Source organism: Triticum aestivum, chromosome 7A, assembly GCF_018294505.1.
Source record: "Triticum aestivum cultivar Chinese Spring chromosome 7A, IWGSC CS RefSeq v2.1, whole genome shotgun sequence".
NCBI lineage: Eukaryota > Viridiplantae > Streptophyta > Magnoliopsida > Poales > Poaceae > Triticum > Triticum aestivum.
Genome location: NC_057812.1, coordinates 49,656,374 through 49,672,710, shown reverse-complemented (window position 1 = coordinate 49,672,710; position 16,337 = coordinate 49,656,374). Strand labels below are relative to the sequence as shown.

General features: G+C 44.6%; 1 pseudogene; it reads left to right on the top strand.

Annotated features, from left to right (window-relative positions):
- Window positions 1-262: 262 nt before the first annotated feature.
- Window positions 263-16,337, top strand: part of LOC123152963 (uncharacterized) — a 58,585-nt pseudogene continuing 42,510 nt past the window's right edge.

Here is a 16,337-nt window from a genome sequence, read left to right as displayed (position 1 = left end):
CCGTGTTCGACGACCTGCCCGAGTAGCTTGTCGTTGATGAGATCCTTGTCTGGCTTCCGGCCAAGGATGTACTTTGCTGCCGTGCCGTCCACAAGTCGTGGCGCAGTGGCACTTCCACCAACGCGTTCATCCTCAACCACCACCACCGCCAGCCCTCGCTCCCCATCATCCAAAACATAGAGGGCATCTATCGCGTGCCGGATCCCCTACTGATAAAAAGATACAGCGTGTCCTCCGGCACGTAGATCCCTTTACAAACGAGATGACTGTATGTCATGCCGCTTGTGATGGCCTCCTCATCCTGGAGAAGCAATCCAATTTCTACATCTGCAACCCTACCACCCGCAAGTGTGCTTCCCTGCCACATCCTCCACGACGGTCACGCACCAGCGCCGTCGACGTAGTCGGCTTCTACCGGCTCCACACATCTGGAGAACACCGTGTTCTCTGGGTGTCATACTCAAAACAAGTGTCGTACTTGGTACTCATTGGGGCTGCCGTCCCAACTAAGTTGCCTGATTACTTCGTCCTCACAGTGGGATCGGACCAGCCAAGATGCATCCAATGGCTGACAGTTTCAAAACATGGGTATCCCGCTACCCAGTCCTTCAATTCTCCACCAGTCCATAATTGTGCTCGCCTGCACTGGGCAATAGGCCTCAACATAATAGTATTTGACACTGTAGCCGAGACATTCCGGCAGATGAGCCGCCCAACACAGTTGGGTGATAAGGTGACATTGTTGGATATGGGCGGCTCCCTTGCCTTGTGCTGCACCATGATATGTCTCCGTTGTATCTACTTTTCCAAACACTTTTGCCCTCGTTTTGGACTCTAACTTGTATGATTTGAATGGAACTAACCCAGACTGACGCTGTTTTCAGCAGAATTGCCATGATGTTGTTTTATGTGCAGAAAACAAAAGTTCTCGGAATGACCTGAAACTCCACGGGATGTCTTATAAAAAATAATAAAAAATCCTCGCCAAAGATGAAGTCCAGGGGCCCCACACCCTGTCCACGAGGGCGGGGGGCGCCCCCCCTAGGGCGCGCCCCTACCTCGTGGGCCCCCTGAGGCTCCTCCGACGCCAACTCCAACTCTATATATTGGCTTTCGGAGAGAGAAAAATAGGAGAGAAGAAATCATCACGTTTTACGATACGGAGCCGCCGCCAAGCCCTAAAACCTCTCAGGAGGGCTGATCTGGAGTCCGTTCGGGGCTCCGTAGAGGGGGATTCGTCGCCGTCCTCATCATCAACCATCCTCCATCACCAATTTTATGATGCTCACCGCCATGCGTGAGTAATTCCATCGTAGGCTTGCTGGACGGTGATGGGTTGGATGAGATTTATCATGTAATCGAGTTAGTTTTGTTAGGGTTTGATCCTACTATCCACTATGTTCTGAGATTGATGTTGCTATGACTTTGCTATGCTTAATGCTTGTCACTAGGGCCCGAGTGCCATGATTTCAGATCTGAACCTATTATGTTTTCATGAATATATGTGTGTTCTTGATCCTATCTTGCAAGTCTATAGTCACCTATTATGTGTTATGATCTGACAACCCCGAAGTGACAATAATCGGGATACTTCTCGGTGATGACCATAGTTTGAGGAGTTCATGTATTCACTATGTGCTAATGCTTTGTTCCGGTTCTCTATTAAAAGGAGGCCTTAATATCCCTTAGTTTCCGATAGGACCCCGCTGCCACGGGAGGGTAGGACAAAAAATGTCATGCAAGTTCTTTTCCATAAGCACGTATGACTATATACAGAATACATGCCTACATTACATTGATGAATTGGAGCTAGTTCTGTGTCACCCTATGTTATGACTGTTACATGATGAACCACATCCGACATAATTATCCATCACTGATCCGGTGCCAACGAGTTCTCCATATACTGGTTTACGCTTATTTACTTTCCCTTTGCTACTGTTACAATCACTACAAAATACCAAAAATATTTACTATTGCTTGCACTACTCTTTTGTTACCGTTACCACCACTATCATATTACTGTGCTACTAAACACCTTGCTACAGATACTAAGTTTCCAGGTGTGGTTGAATTGACAACTCAGCTGCTAATACTTGAGAATATTCTTTGGCTCCCCTTGTGTCGAATCAACAAATTTGGGTTGAATACTCTACCCTCGAAAACCGTTGTGATCCCCTATACTTCTGGGTTATCAAGACCTTTTTCTGGCGCCGTTGCCGGGGAGCATAGCTCTATTCTTTGAGTCACTTGGAATTTATATCTGCTGGACACTATGAAGAACTTGAAAGACGCTAAGACAACAATTTATCCCTCAACTACGAGGGAAGGTAAGGAACTGCCATCTAGCTCTGCACTTGATTCACCTTCTGTTATGAGTAAGCTAGCGACACCTAAACCTGCTGCTGCTATTCATTCCAATATGTCGCATGTTATTAATGATGCCACTTCTGCTATGCATGATACTTATGATGAAACTGCTTCTATGCCTGATACTACTGTGCCCCTTAGTGAATTTCTTGATGAACATATTGCTAGGGCTAGAGAGAAAGAAATTATTGAATCTGATTATAATTATGAAAGTGATGATGAAGATATGCCTGTTATTCCTGAGGGTTATGTTTTTGATATGGAATCTTCTGCCGCTATTTTAGCCTGCAAAGATAGATATGAGCTCAAGAGGCTATTAGCTAAATGGAACAAAGAATCACTTAGAGATAAAATGAAACCTGATCCTGCTTTTGCTACTTCACCTATTTGTGTTCCCGATAAGGATTATGAATTCTCTGTTGATCCTGATATAATTACTTCAGTTGAATCTGATCCTTTCCATGGTTATGAATCTGAAACTGTTGTGGCACATCTTACTAAATTAAATGATATAGGCACCTTGTTCACTAATGATGAGAGATCGCGCTACTTTTATATCCTCAAAATATTTCCGTTCTCATTAAAGGGTGATGCTAAGATATGGTTCAATTCTCTTGATCCTGGTTGTGTGCGTAGTCCCCAGGATATGATTTATTACTTCTCTGCTAAATATTTCCCTGTTCATAAGAAACAAGCTGCTTTAAAGGAAATATACAACTTTGTGCAAATTCTCCCACAAGCTTGGGGGAGGCTTCTCAAGTTGCTTAATGCTTTGCCTGATCATCCTCTTAAGAAACGTGAAATACTTGATATCTTTTATAATGGACTAAGCGATACTTGCAGAGATTACCTGGATAGTTGTGCTGGTTCTCTTTTCAGGGAAAGAACATCGGATGAAGCTGAAATTCTATTGAACAATATGTTGACAAATGAAAATAATTGGGCACCTCCTGAGCCAACTCTTGAGCCAGCTCCTGCTCAAATTACTGAGCCTATTCCTAAACCAACTCCGAAGAAGAGAGGTGTTCTATTTCTCAGTCCCGAAGATATGCAGGCGGCAAAGAAATATATGAAAGAAAAAGGTATTAAAGCTGAAGATGTTAAGAATTTACCTCCTATTGAAGAAATACATGGTCTTAATCTACCGCCTGTCGAAGAAACATATGATCTTAATCCTTTATTTATTGAAGAACCTCCTGATCCCGATAACCCGACACAGGTAGTAAAGGTAAATTCTCTCTATAGATATGATAAAGTTGAAGTCCCTCCTACTAAAATTGCTAGTCAGTGCCTGGATGAGTTTGATAACTTTATGTTTAAGCAAGACGACTTCAATGCTTATTTTGGTAGACAATTAAAAGAAAATGCTTATATGATTAGACGCTTGGGTGATTATATGGCTAATATTACAGGTGAACTTAAACTTGTTAGTAAACATGCTTCTATGGTTACCACTCAAGTAGAACAAGTACTTAAAGCTCAAAAGGAAGTGCTTGATGAAATTAATAGTAAGAAAAAAGATTATGCTGTTAGAGTGGCTACTAGAACTGGTAGAATGACTCAGGAACCTTTGTATCCTGAAGGCCAGCCTAAGAGAATCGAGCAAGATTTCCAGAGAAATAATACTGTTGCACCTAGTTCTTCTAAAAAGAAGAAAAAAGAAAAATGATAGAACTGTTCAAACTTCTAGTGAACCTATTGCTGAACCACCTGATAATCCAAATGATATATCTATGTCTGATGTTGAAACACAATCTAGTAATGAACATGAACTTAGTGAAAATATTAATGATGACGTTCATGATGATGCTCAACCTAGTAATGATAATGATGTAGAAATTGAACCTGCTGTTGATCTTGATAACCCACAATCAAAGAATCAATGTTATGATAAGAGAGACTTTGTTGCTAGGAAACATGGTAAAGAGAGAGAACCTTGGGTTCAGAAACCCATGCTTTTTCCTCCCAAACCATCCAAGAAAAAGGATGATGAGGATTTTGAGCGCTTTGCTGAAATGATTAGACCTATCTTTTTGCGTATGCGATTGACTGATGTGCTCAAAACTAATCCTTATGCTAAGTACATGAAAGATATCATTACTAATAAAAGAAAGATACCGGAAGCTGAAATTTCCACCATGCATGCTAATTATACTTTTAAGGGTGGAATACCAAAGAAACTTGGAGACCCCCGAGTACCTACTATACCTTGCTCCATTAAAAGAAATTATATTAAAACTGCTTTATGTGATCTTGGAGCCGGTGTTAGTGTTATGCCTCTCTCTTTATATCGTAGACTTGACTTGAATAAGTTGACCCCTACTGAAATATCTTTGCAAATGGCTGATAAATCAACTGCTATACCTGTCGGTATTTGTGAGGATGTGCCTGTTGTGGTTGCAAACGTTACTATTTTAACGAACTTTGTTATTCTTGATATTCCTGAGGATGATAGTATGTCTACTGTTCTTGGAAGACCTTTTCTTAATACTGCAGGGGCTGTTATTGATTGCAACAAAGGCAATGTCACTTTTCATGTTAATGGTAATGAGCATACGGTACACTTTCCGAGGAAACAACCTCAAGTTCATAGTATCAACTCCATTGGAAAAATTCCATCGATTATATTTGGAGGTTTTGAATTTCCTCTTCCTATTGTCAAGAAGAAATATGATATACTTATTATTGGGGATGTGCATATCCCCGTTGAGGTAACTTAGTGTTATTTGAAATTTCTCCTCTTTCATGATTATCGGAATGAGTTTGTTAACAAGACTTGATCAACCTTGTTAGTGGATTCCTTTTGATGAGCATGAGGCGGATGAAACTAGAAGCACAAACTTCTGTACCCCTTCTATACTTTCTGTTATTTAGTTGAAATAAAGTAAAAATAGAATTTTTCTGTCTGTTTCCTGACTTATCCGTGCAATATAAAAATATCCCGAAAATAAAAGTCCTGAGAATGCCATGCCAAATTAATATGATTTTTTCGGGAATATTTGAGGATTTATAGTGCAAAAATTACCGCGAGGGGAGCTGCCACCTGGTCACGAGGGTGGAGGGCGCGCCCCCCTACCTCGTGGGCCCATGGTGGCCCTCCTCCACTTATCCCTGCACCCATCTTCTTCATCTTCCTCACACAAACCCGAAAAACCAACTCAAGCACGAGTTCCAGCCACTTTTGCTGTGATTTTCGATCTCCTTGCTCAAAGTACCTCTCGCAAAACTGCTTGGGGAGATTGTTCCTTGGTATGTGACTCCTCCATTGGTCCAATTAGTTTTTGTTCTAGTGCTTTATTCATTGCAAATTTGTGCTGCATAGGTGACCATGTTCTTGAGCTTGCATGTCAAATTTATATGGTTCCAAGTAGTTCTAATGCTTGACATAGGCTCTAGGCACTTGTAGGAGTAGTTGCTATCAGTTTTACTGAAGTTGGTTCACTTCTGTTTGAAGTTACTAATTTTTTTTCAGATTATTTCAGAAAATAATGAAGAGACTTTTGAGAGGCTCATTGAGCCGAAGCTCAAAGGAGAAACAAAATGAAGAAGCTCAGAGGCCCAAATATAATTTGCCTTGTACCGCGGAGATACAGCCGTGTGAATGGCCTTCTGATAATTTCTTGAGAGAGGCCTGAATTTATGGAGATTTCTACTCATTGATTGAGAATGCTGGCCTCACCGACTTCGTCCGCGACCAACGTCCACAGTATCTCTTACTCACAAATACTTTTTTGCAAAACTTCTACTTTTTCCCTAAGGAATCACCTCCTTCAGTAGAGTTTCATTTATATGACATTGTGAAGAAAATGCCATTGTCTGAATTTTGCGCAGTCTGCAACATACCCCATGCGGGTACGTTAGATGAACTCCACCGTCATGAGGTGGAGGCGTTCATTAAAACTATTTCTATGGGAGAAACCAGGAAGGTTTCTGATGCAAGAATCACTAGCATACATATTCCTGTATTACGCTATTTTGCCTTATTTGCTAGTCGATGCTTGATTGGTCGCGGGAACTGTGGGAACCTTAGTGTTCCTGATATTATTATTCTGTTCCATACTTTATACCGCAACAACACTGTTAGTATGGGCGGAATTGTTGCTAGACGGTTAAGTCTTAACCGTACTAAGGGTCCCATCTTTGGAGGCATTTATGATTCACGCCTTGCTGCACACTTTAACATAGCTATTAGGCATTATGAGAAAGAAGAAAAATTGCTGCCTAATGCTTATCTAGATTATAAGAGTATGATAGCACATGTTTTTCTTGTTAAGGGCAGGGATGGAGAGCTCAAGTATAAATTATTCTTTGATAAACATCATCCTGAAACTATTACGTTGCCTGCTCCTTCTTTGTTTAAGTTTATAGGACCCTATCTCGTTACGTGGGCTGCCGTTCAAGCTTACCGGAATCCTGCACCAGCCTTGGAACCGGAACCACAGGATGAGCCTCCACGATAATATGTTTATTCTTGGGATCCAGAGATGACTGTCAGCCAGTGGCAATCAGAGTCCTCTTCGTCATCACAGTATGATCCCAGTTATTCTTTGTTGCAGTACGACCCCAGCTACACTTACGGGTATCCGCCAAGCTATCCCTGGCAATAGACCAACTTAGGCCAAAAGCCTAAGTTTAGGGGAGTACGTATTTCTCACCAACATTACATTTATGTTCACACACACTCATTGCTAGATGTCGGTGCTCATACTCTTTCACTATATTATCCATGCTAGTTTATTTTCTTTTTCCTGCTTTCTTCTTGTGTGTTTATTAAACCTTAAGAAAAACAAAAAAATTAGTAGTAGTTTACTTTCCTACTGCAGTAGTAATAACTAAAAAGTAAAACCCAGAAATATTTCCCGTTCTTCTTTTGCTTGTTGGGAGCTTTCCCGTGTAAATAGTTTTTACTTTCTTTCCTTTTCTTTGGGGGTCAATAGGAGAAGACCATGATTAAATTGTTGTAGTGGCTCTTATATGCATTATTGTTAAATTAACTAAGAGCCCATATTACTTTGTCTTCTCCTGTTTATTGAAAGCTCGCAGATTCCAGCTTAGTCCAATGCACGTGCACTCTTATTATTATTCACATCGTTCGGTCGTGCAAGTGAAAGGCAATTATGATGATATATATGATGGACTGACTGAGATAAGAAAAGCTGGCATGAACTCGACCTCTTTTGTTTTTGTAAATATGATGAGTTGATCATTCCTGATTCAGCTCATTATGAATAAACATGTTTGCAATGACAATTAGAGATCATATTTGCTTGTGCCATGCTTGATTAGCTATGAGTTATAATGGTTTACCTTGCGTGCCAACATGCTATCGAAATGGTTATGATGTGGTATAGTGGGGTGATATCCTCCTTTGAACGATTTAAGTGACTTGACTTGGTACATGTTCACGCATGTTGTTGAAACAAATCAACATAGCCTTCATGATATTTATGTTCACGGTGGATTATATCCTACTCATGCTTGCATCCTATGTTTATTAATTTTAATGCGTGTACATGGCTGTTGTCGCTCTCTAGTTAGTCGCTTGCCAGTCTTTTGCTAGCCTTCACCTGTACTAAGCGGGAATACACTACAAAAAAAAGACACATCCGTGACATTTTGGGCCGAACGAATTTTTTTCCTGTCATACATATGAAACTTCTATGATGATAATTGTGAAAAAACCCGGTATCATCATAGATGTGGTGGGCTCCTACTTCTATGACAAAAAATCATGACAGAAAATGGGCTTTTCGTCCTGGGCGGGCCGGAGACGCAGCTGCATGACATTCTTTGGGCCGTCCATGACGGAAAAAACCGTGGTAGAAGCGAGTGGGAGGAAAATTTCAGGGAGTTCCCGGTTACGGTGGGAGGTCCGGGGCCGAGCGATGTGCGTTTCTCTCATACACGTATGCGCGTGTGTGCGAGGCGTTGGCTCTAACTGAACCCGAGCGAGGCATTGGGCTCTAACTGAACCCGAGCGATTGCAGTGCAGGCTACGCGTTACTGAACCCGATCGATCAATCGATGGATGTTAACTGAACCCGATCGAGCAATTCCTTCGCTACTGCTGCTAACTGAAGCCGATCGATGCTGCCTCTAGATGAACAGTGAGTGTTGAGGGGGGTGGGGGGTTTGGATGAACAGTTCTTGATGGGGGTGGATGAACAGGACCCCGTGGTGTTGCCTCTGGATGAATAGGACCCCGATCTATTGAGCCGGTTGGGGCTGGATGAACAGGACCCCGTGGAGGGCTAGATGAACAGGACCACCCCGTGCTGGGCAGGATAAACAGTAGACGGTGGAGGGGTGCCCGTGGAGGGGTGGTTGAATAGGACCCCGTGGTGTGGAGGGCTGGATGAACAGTAGACGGTGGAGGGGTGGTTGAACAGTAGCCGGTGGAGTAGCGCGCGGTGGAGGCTAGATGAACAGGAGCCCGTGGAGGCTGGAGGAGGTCGACAGTGGATTTACAGTAGCTCGTGGAGGCTGGAGGGGGTCGACGGTGGAGATGAACAGTATCCCGTGGAGTCCCGTTTTGCGGTACGCCACACCCCTCCCAATGAACAGGACCCCCGTTTCGACCGTAGCGCTCCAACACAAGTCTGTTTCCTCCGTTTTGCGGTACGCCACACCCCTCCCGATCAACAGGACCCCCGTTTCGACCATAGGAGGTCCGTTTCCTCTGTTTTGCGGTACGCCACACCCCTCCCGATCAACAGGACCCCCGTTTCGACCGTAGGAGGTCTGTTTCCTCCGTTCTGCGGTATGCCACACCCCTCCCGATCAACAGGACCGCTGTTTCGACTGTAGGAGGTCCGTTTCCTCCGTTGTGCGGTACGCCAGGCCTCGTTTCCATCGCCTCTTTCGTCCAAGCCCTCCCGATGAACACGACCACGCATTCCGTTCCGACCCAGCCGCGTTGCCTCCCGATGAACGCGACGCATTCCGTTGCCTCCCCATGAACACGACGACGACGCTGTTTCTCCGTTCCAACCTAGCCATGTCAACGAGCCCTCGCCGTATGTATGCGCGAGTAGGCGTTCGAGACCCCTCCCGTATGTACACATACGTGGCTGTATTTTTTTTCTTGCACCCTGGCCGCTGTACGTACGTGTACATGCTACGTGTGCGCCTCTACTACGACACGTGCGCGCCTCTACTACGACACGTGCGCGCCTCTACTACGACACATGCGCGCCTCTACATCGACCAGTATGTACGTACACGTTCGCGACCAGAATGACAACGCTATGTACGTGTCACATCCCTAGCTTTACCCTGGCCATGGACTAGCTTGGTTGCTGCATCATGTTTAAATTCAAATGAAATTTGAACTGAGGAATTCAGAAGCCTCAAAACCCTAATTAAAAGAAGGGCAAGCACCCTTTAAATTGCATTCTGTGAATCCAAAATGCCCTAAAAATAGTTTTGTGAATTTTGGCAAGAGTTATATATCAAACCAAAATTCTGGAATATTTTTAAGGAATTATTTGGTCTCTGAATTTAAATCAATAATCTATTTGAATTTGGGGATATATTCATAATATATAATGAATATATTTTCAAATGCTTTGAAATGTTTTATGTACTTTTGGAATAGTCCAGAGAGGTAACATAAAATATTTCAGAATGTTTTGGCACTGTATGAAATTATTTTGGAATTGAAAACAGTGGCAAAAGATATAAAATAAAAAGGAAAACAGAACAGAAAAATTAAAAGGGACAGTACTTACCTGGCCTCACCCGTGCAGCCCACCAGAGCCGGCCCAGCTCCTGTGCTGGTCCAGCACTGTGCGGCCCAGCCCACCCCGGTCGCCACCGTCTTCAACCTCCTGCCAGTAGGCAGGAGGGCGTGTGCCCGACGCGCGCGCGCACGCTCCGGCCACCTCCTGCTTACCCGCTCGCCGCTGGAGGCACCCGAGGGCGCCACGCACTCCCCCTCGCCCCCTGCACCTCCCCTCTCTTCCCCTGGACCCCGTTCCCTCCTCTGCTTCCCTCCCGCGCACACCACCGAGCGGAGCTCGCCGTCATCGTCGCCGTACCCATGGCCACCGGCCACCCCTAGCCTCGCCGATGCACCCAGGAGCTCCGCCTCGACCCCCTCTTCCTCCCCACCGTTCCACAGCCCTCCGGAAGCCCTGCATCGCCGCCATCGCCGTCGTCTTCTACCTCGGACCCGCCGGCCATCTTCGTCAAATTCGTCGGCTCCGGTGCGTCTCCGAGCCCACTGAGCCACCCTGCTGCATCCCTGTGAGCTTGCCGTCGTTTCCCCTCACCTCTCTCTCTCGCGCACCCTGTAGCCGCCGCCCCACAAGCACCCGAAGCCGCCGTCCGCCATGGCCGGTGAGCTTCGTGCTCCCGGGGTCCTCCACCTGCGCTCGTTGCCTTCGAGTGCTCCTGACGACCCCAGTAATCCGTAGAGACCCTCAGCTGACCTCGCCGTGCCGTGTAACGCCGAACCCGAGCACGCCCGAGCTCCGGCCGCCGCTGCCAAGCTCGGGGCCGTCGTCTCCGGCCGCCCTAGCTGCTGCTGCTTGCTGAAACGGGCGCGGGTGAGCTCCAGCTCCCCGTAGCCGCTCTCCTCCGTCCATTTGGACGCCGGAGGAGCGAACCCGAGCCCTCCGCCGCGCCTGTTGCCACCGGCGACGAACCGCCGGCGTGTTAGGCCCTGTTGACCAGGGGTTTGACCCCCCCCTGGGTCATTTACATGTGGGCCCGGGGCCCTGCTAATTTAGTTTAGATGCTAATTAAATTTTAGCTAACCCACTGACTCACTGACAGGTGGGCCCTACCCTTTAATTAACCCGGCTAACCATTTAGTTAAGTTAATTAAACTCTGTTAAATCACTGTGCAGCTGACATGTGGGTCCCATAGGTCAGATTTGACCTGGACAACGCCGTTGACTTGCTGACGTCACTGTGAAGTCATGCTGACGCAGTAATTCATTTCTGGATTTATTATTATTCAGAAATTTCAGAAAATAGCTAAAACTTCAATAAATCATAGAAAATTAACCGTAACTCCAAATGAAATAAATTATATATGAAAAATTATCAGAAAAATTCAAGGAATCCATCTGTACCATTTTCATGCATGTTAGAACAACTTATCACTACTGTTTAGGACAAATGAAGTGAATGACATTTAAATAACCACATATGGAGTTTGAATTTGAATTTTATATTCAAACCAACTTCATTTAATCTGTTGCTAGTTGCATTAGCCCAAAACACATTCATATTGCCATGTCATGATCATGCATCATATTGTGCATTGCATTGATTGTGTTCCTTTCTGTGTTGCCGGTATTTGTCCCCTCTCGATAGACGTGATACCGATGATGTGATCGTTGACACTGATGAAGACTCAATGTTATCTTCAGAAGTGCCAGGCAAGCAAAACCCCCTTGTTCATTCCGATACAATCCTACTCTCTCGCTCCTGCTCTCTTTTACTGCATTAGGACAACACCGATTCATCTGTTACTTGCTGCGGTAGCTGAACCCCTTTATCCTTTGCATGACCTGTCATTCCACAGTAAATAGATGAAACCCACTAGCATGAGTAGGAGTTGTTTGAGCCCTGTTGTGCCTACTCATTCATGTTTGTTTGTCATGCCTGCTACTGCTTAGAGTTGAGTCAGGTCTGATTCATCGGGGATGAATCAGAGGTGTGTGAACATGTCCTACTGTGTGTGAGCTAAGTGTGTGAACACGATTTGGTAAAGGTAGCGGTGAGAGGCCATGTAGGAGTACATGGTGGGTTGTCTCATTGCAGCCGTCCTCAGGAACTGAGTTCTGTGTTTGTGATCCATGATTCAGTTACTACCATACATTGGGCCCTGAAATATGACCCCGCTCGACTTCTTATTCACCCTAGTCCTCTGTCCAGGAGTTGCAAGTAGTTTCTGGTGTTTGTAGTTACTGGAGGCCGTGGACAGCGCTGACCGTAGGGGTGGGCTGTGATGCGGTAGGCACGTGGCACGGTGTAACCGGATGCCCGTTTGGTGTCACGGAACCCTGTTCACATCGTTTGGGGCTGTGAGCGAAACTCCGGCCGGATCTCCTCATGGATGGAACCCGAATAGGCGATAAACCTGGACTAGAGACTTGAGTGTTTAGGTAGGTCGTGGTCTACACCCACGTCGGCTTTCGCTTGAAGTCTGCCGAGCACATGTCGTGTGCAGACGCTAAGTGGTGGAAACATGTATGAAGAAGTACACCCCTGCAGGGTTAACATCATCTATTCGAATAGCCGTGTCCACGGAAAAGGACTTCTGGGTTGCTTATATCAGTTCATAGACAAGTGAAAGTGGATACTCTAAAATACGCAAGATAAGCGTGAGTGCTATGGATGGCGTTCTCGTAGGGAGACGGGAGCGGATCCATAGTGGTGTATTGATATGGTGAATATGTGGACTCGTGTGCGCCACCTCAAAGAGTTACATTGCAGTCGTAGTTTAGGATAGCCACCGAGTCAAAGCTGGCTTGCTGCAGTTAAACCCCACCACCCCTTTGTTGATAATGATGCATATGTAGATAGTTCTGATGTAAGTCTTGCTGGGTACATTTGTACTCACGTTTGCCTATTTTATGTTTTGCAGAGAGACTTCAGTCTCACTAGTATTTCCACGTGGTCTTCGACGTTTAGCTTGATACCTCAGCTACGATCTTGTGCCCTCGGCAGGATCTGATAGATAGTCAGGCTTCTCAGCCTTTTTCATTTATAGATGTCTGTACTCAGACATGATAGCTTCCGCTTGTGCTTTGACTTGTATGCTCTGAGTGTTGGGTCATGAGACCCATGTTTGTAATATCTCGCTCCTCGGAGCCTAATGAATAAAGTACTTGTGTCGTAGAGTCATGTTGTGATGCTTCGTTGTATTTGCACATATCGAGCATATTGTGTGTGTGATTGAAATGCTTGGTATGTGTGGGATCTGACTATCTAGTTGTTTATCTTTAGTAGCCTCTCTTACCGGGAAATGTCTCCTAGTGTTTCCACTGAGCCATGGTAGCTTGCTACTGCTCCGGAACACTTAGGCTGGCCGGCATGTGTCCTTCTTCGTTCCTGTGTCTGTCCCTTCGGGGAAATGTCACGCGTTGAATACCGGAGTCCTGTTAGCCCGCTACAGCCCGGTTCACCGGAGTCCTGCTAGCCCAGTGCTACAGCCTGGATCCACTCGCTGATGACCGACACGTTCGAAGCTGGGTCATGGATGCCTGTCCCTGTAAGTCTGTGCCACTTTGGGTTTACGACTAGCCATGTCAGCCCGGGCTCTTTATCATATGGATGCTAGCGACACTATCATATACGTGAGCCAAAAGGCGCAAACGGTCCCGGGCAAAGGTAAGGCGACACCCGTGGGAATACCGTGCGTGAGGCCGCAAAGTGATATGAGGTGTTACCGGCTAGATCGATGTGACATCGAGTCGGGGTCCTGACAGCGTTGGTATCAGAGCTTGACTGCCTGTAGGATTACCAAGCCAAACTGGTCGAAGTTGAGTCTAGAAATTCTTTAGTTATATAAGGGAATTGATTGTGGGTTGGAACGTAAGGCTCTTTTTACTCCTTATCCTTATGCCCTTCTGATCTGAGTCATCATCTTATCTTCTACGGGGATTAAGAACTAGGCTATCTCTTCTTTCTATCAGGATCACGTGTTACTAATCCGTAGACTTATAAGATTGTTGATTCAAGCCTCAGTTCAGCTCCTACTACTTCCGTATGTTAACTGTTGATCTCGAAACCTTGATATTGTGCTTCTGAGTGGTTATGCCACCATTTTTGTGAATGTCTCAAATCTTTTCTGAGCATTTACAGCCGTTATGCTGTCCGAGTCATCCCAGGTTTCCAAACAGTCTGATGCATTTGCAAATCCCTTCCTCCTGTTTCCGATGTGCCTTTGGTCAGATTAATCACACAAATTATTGAGTTGAGGTACTCTACTGCCTCAACCTTTATGTTAGAATTATTACTATGACCCTAGGTGTCTCAAGGGATCATCTAGTAGTCTAGCCATGTTTTGTGTCCCAGTGTGATGATTCTGGCTTTTATTCTCGGAAGCACCCCGTGATGCTACTTAGTAATAGGTATTCTATTCCTGGGTTTTGAACCCGAGATTCACTCTACTTACTTCATGTTGATAGTGTTTGCTAATTCCTTCAGGATATTAGTAACTTTGTGATAGTCCTCGAGGTCCGTGGTATTTCCTTCTTCCAAATACTATGAACCGCTTATGGCAGATGTTTATTGGATCAAAAGATCACAATTAGAGTACTCTTGAGGAGTTCTCCATTCATAAATCGTGACTCTGCCAGTTTTACCTTTCTGCATGGGTTATCCGGAAGAAATATGTTGAACTTGGTTCGACATACTAATCTATGCATCCACAACTCAGAAAGTTATATGTTCCTTTGAGTTGTTCTCTTTAGTTGCATTCTGACCCTCGTCTATCAATTGATAGTCAAGAGTATGTGTGCGTTCGTTTATCGATGCCTATTACTCTTGTGATCCGTCAAGCCATTCTATTGCAGAATGACTAGGAGAAACAAACTCCAGTATCTCATCCATATCTAGGATTGGGTCAAAGTAGTTGTATTCCGCAGATCAAATTGCTACTCCAGCTTTTGTTCCGCTCTACCTTGGAGTATTACATATTTTATATCGAGATTGTTATAGGAATTGCACACCATCCTATGAACCCTTGATACAGTGATACTTCTTGCCATCATTGTTCATTCCTCGGTTCCTGTGTTATTGTCACCGGAATGCCGACAAATGAATCATGGTGTGTGAAATCAATACTCCCAGCAACCTCGTTGCTTGGTAGTTAATGGACAATAATCTTATTCTTAGTATGTTGGTTATTGAATCACCATTCTAAGATTGATCGTGCTACCTAGTCTTTATTTCCTGGTGCACTCTTTGATTGATGAGTTAGGATTTTGTCAAGTCCTCGCTCATTTGATCATATCATCTTGCTCTGAAAAGCAAGATTGTTCTCGAGCTTAGTAACATATCGGTGGTTCGTGATTTTCCGAATATCTTCTCGAAAGTATCACCAGGTTGTCGCCTGACTGTTATGTTAAGCTCGTGATCAAGTTGGTTTTCTTGTGAACCACCCTTTCTCCAAGAATCCGTGTTGGATATCCCTGAGCTAGTTGGTTAAGCTAGACAACAACTTGGAGAGTTGGAAGATAAAAGCTTGCCTGACTTAGTTCGTTCCAAAGGGATATTCTTGTGTAGTGTGTGTTGAAGAAAGATGATATCTTCATCGATTGGTCCCTGTGATCAGTTGCTGGACCTATTGTCTTATCAATCCTTTGATTTGAGTGTGGGCTATCGTCAAATCAAATCAGTACCAACGATATTCGTAATGTTGTCTTACTCGTGGTTGATTCCTCGAGCATACACCATTATATCTTTGGTCTGACCAATGCTATCACCGTGTTCACTTAACTATGGAATTCCTTTTAAAAGGAAACCTAGATGAATTGTTGTTGAGCCCATTGATAACATCCTTATCTCCTCCATAATTTTGTTGAACATTAAGCTAGTGTTGGAAATTTTTGAAAGCATTTGTTCATGCTAGCTCATGAAGCATATGTTTGGATGAAGGTAGTGATTTTCCCTAATTCTTGTGCATATGATGCAAGTTGCCGCCATGAATTTGAGGAAGATTGTTTTGTTTCCCTGGAATCATTCCAAATTAGTCATGCACACGTGCGAAGTATTCCGTGGTCTGGAGACTTGCAACCTTCATTCTATATGTGTCCCGAGCACACCAAGCCACTGATTGATTTGTTCAAGGGGAAGAAGTTCCTTCATAAGAGCTAATCATATGACTTATGCAAGGACTTCGTTATCCACGGTGATGGTTCCCAACCAGAACTCGGTAGTGTTTTATTGTAAGACTACCACATGGTCATGCTTGTCCGGGACAACGTGTTCACATGTTTGTAGCAGAA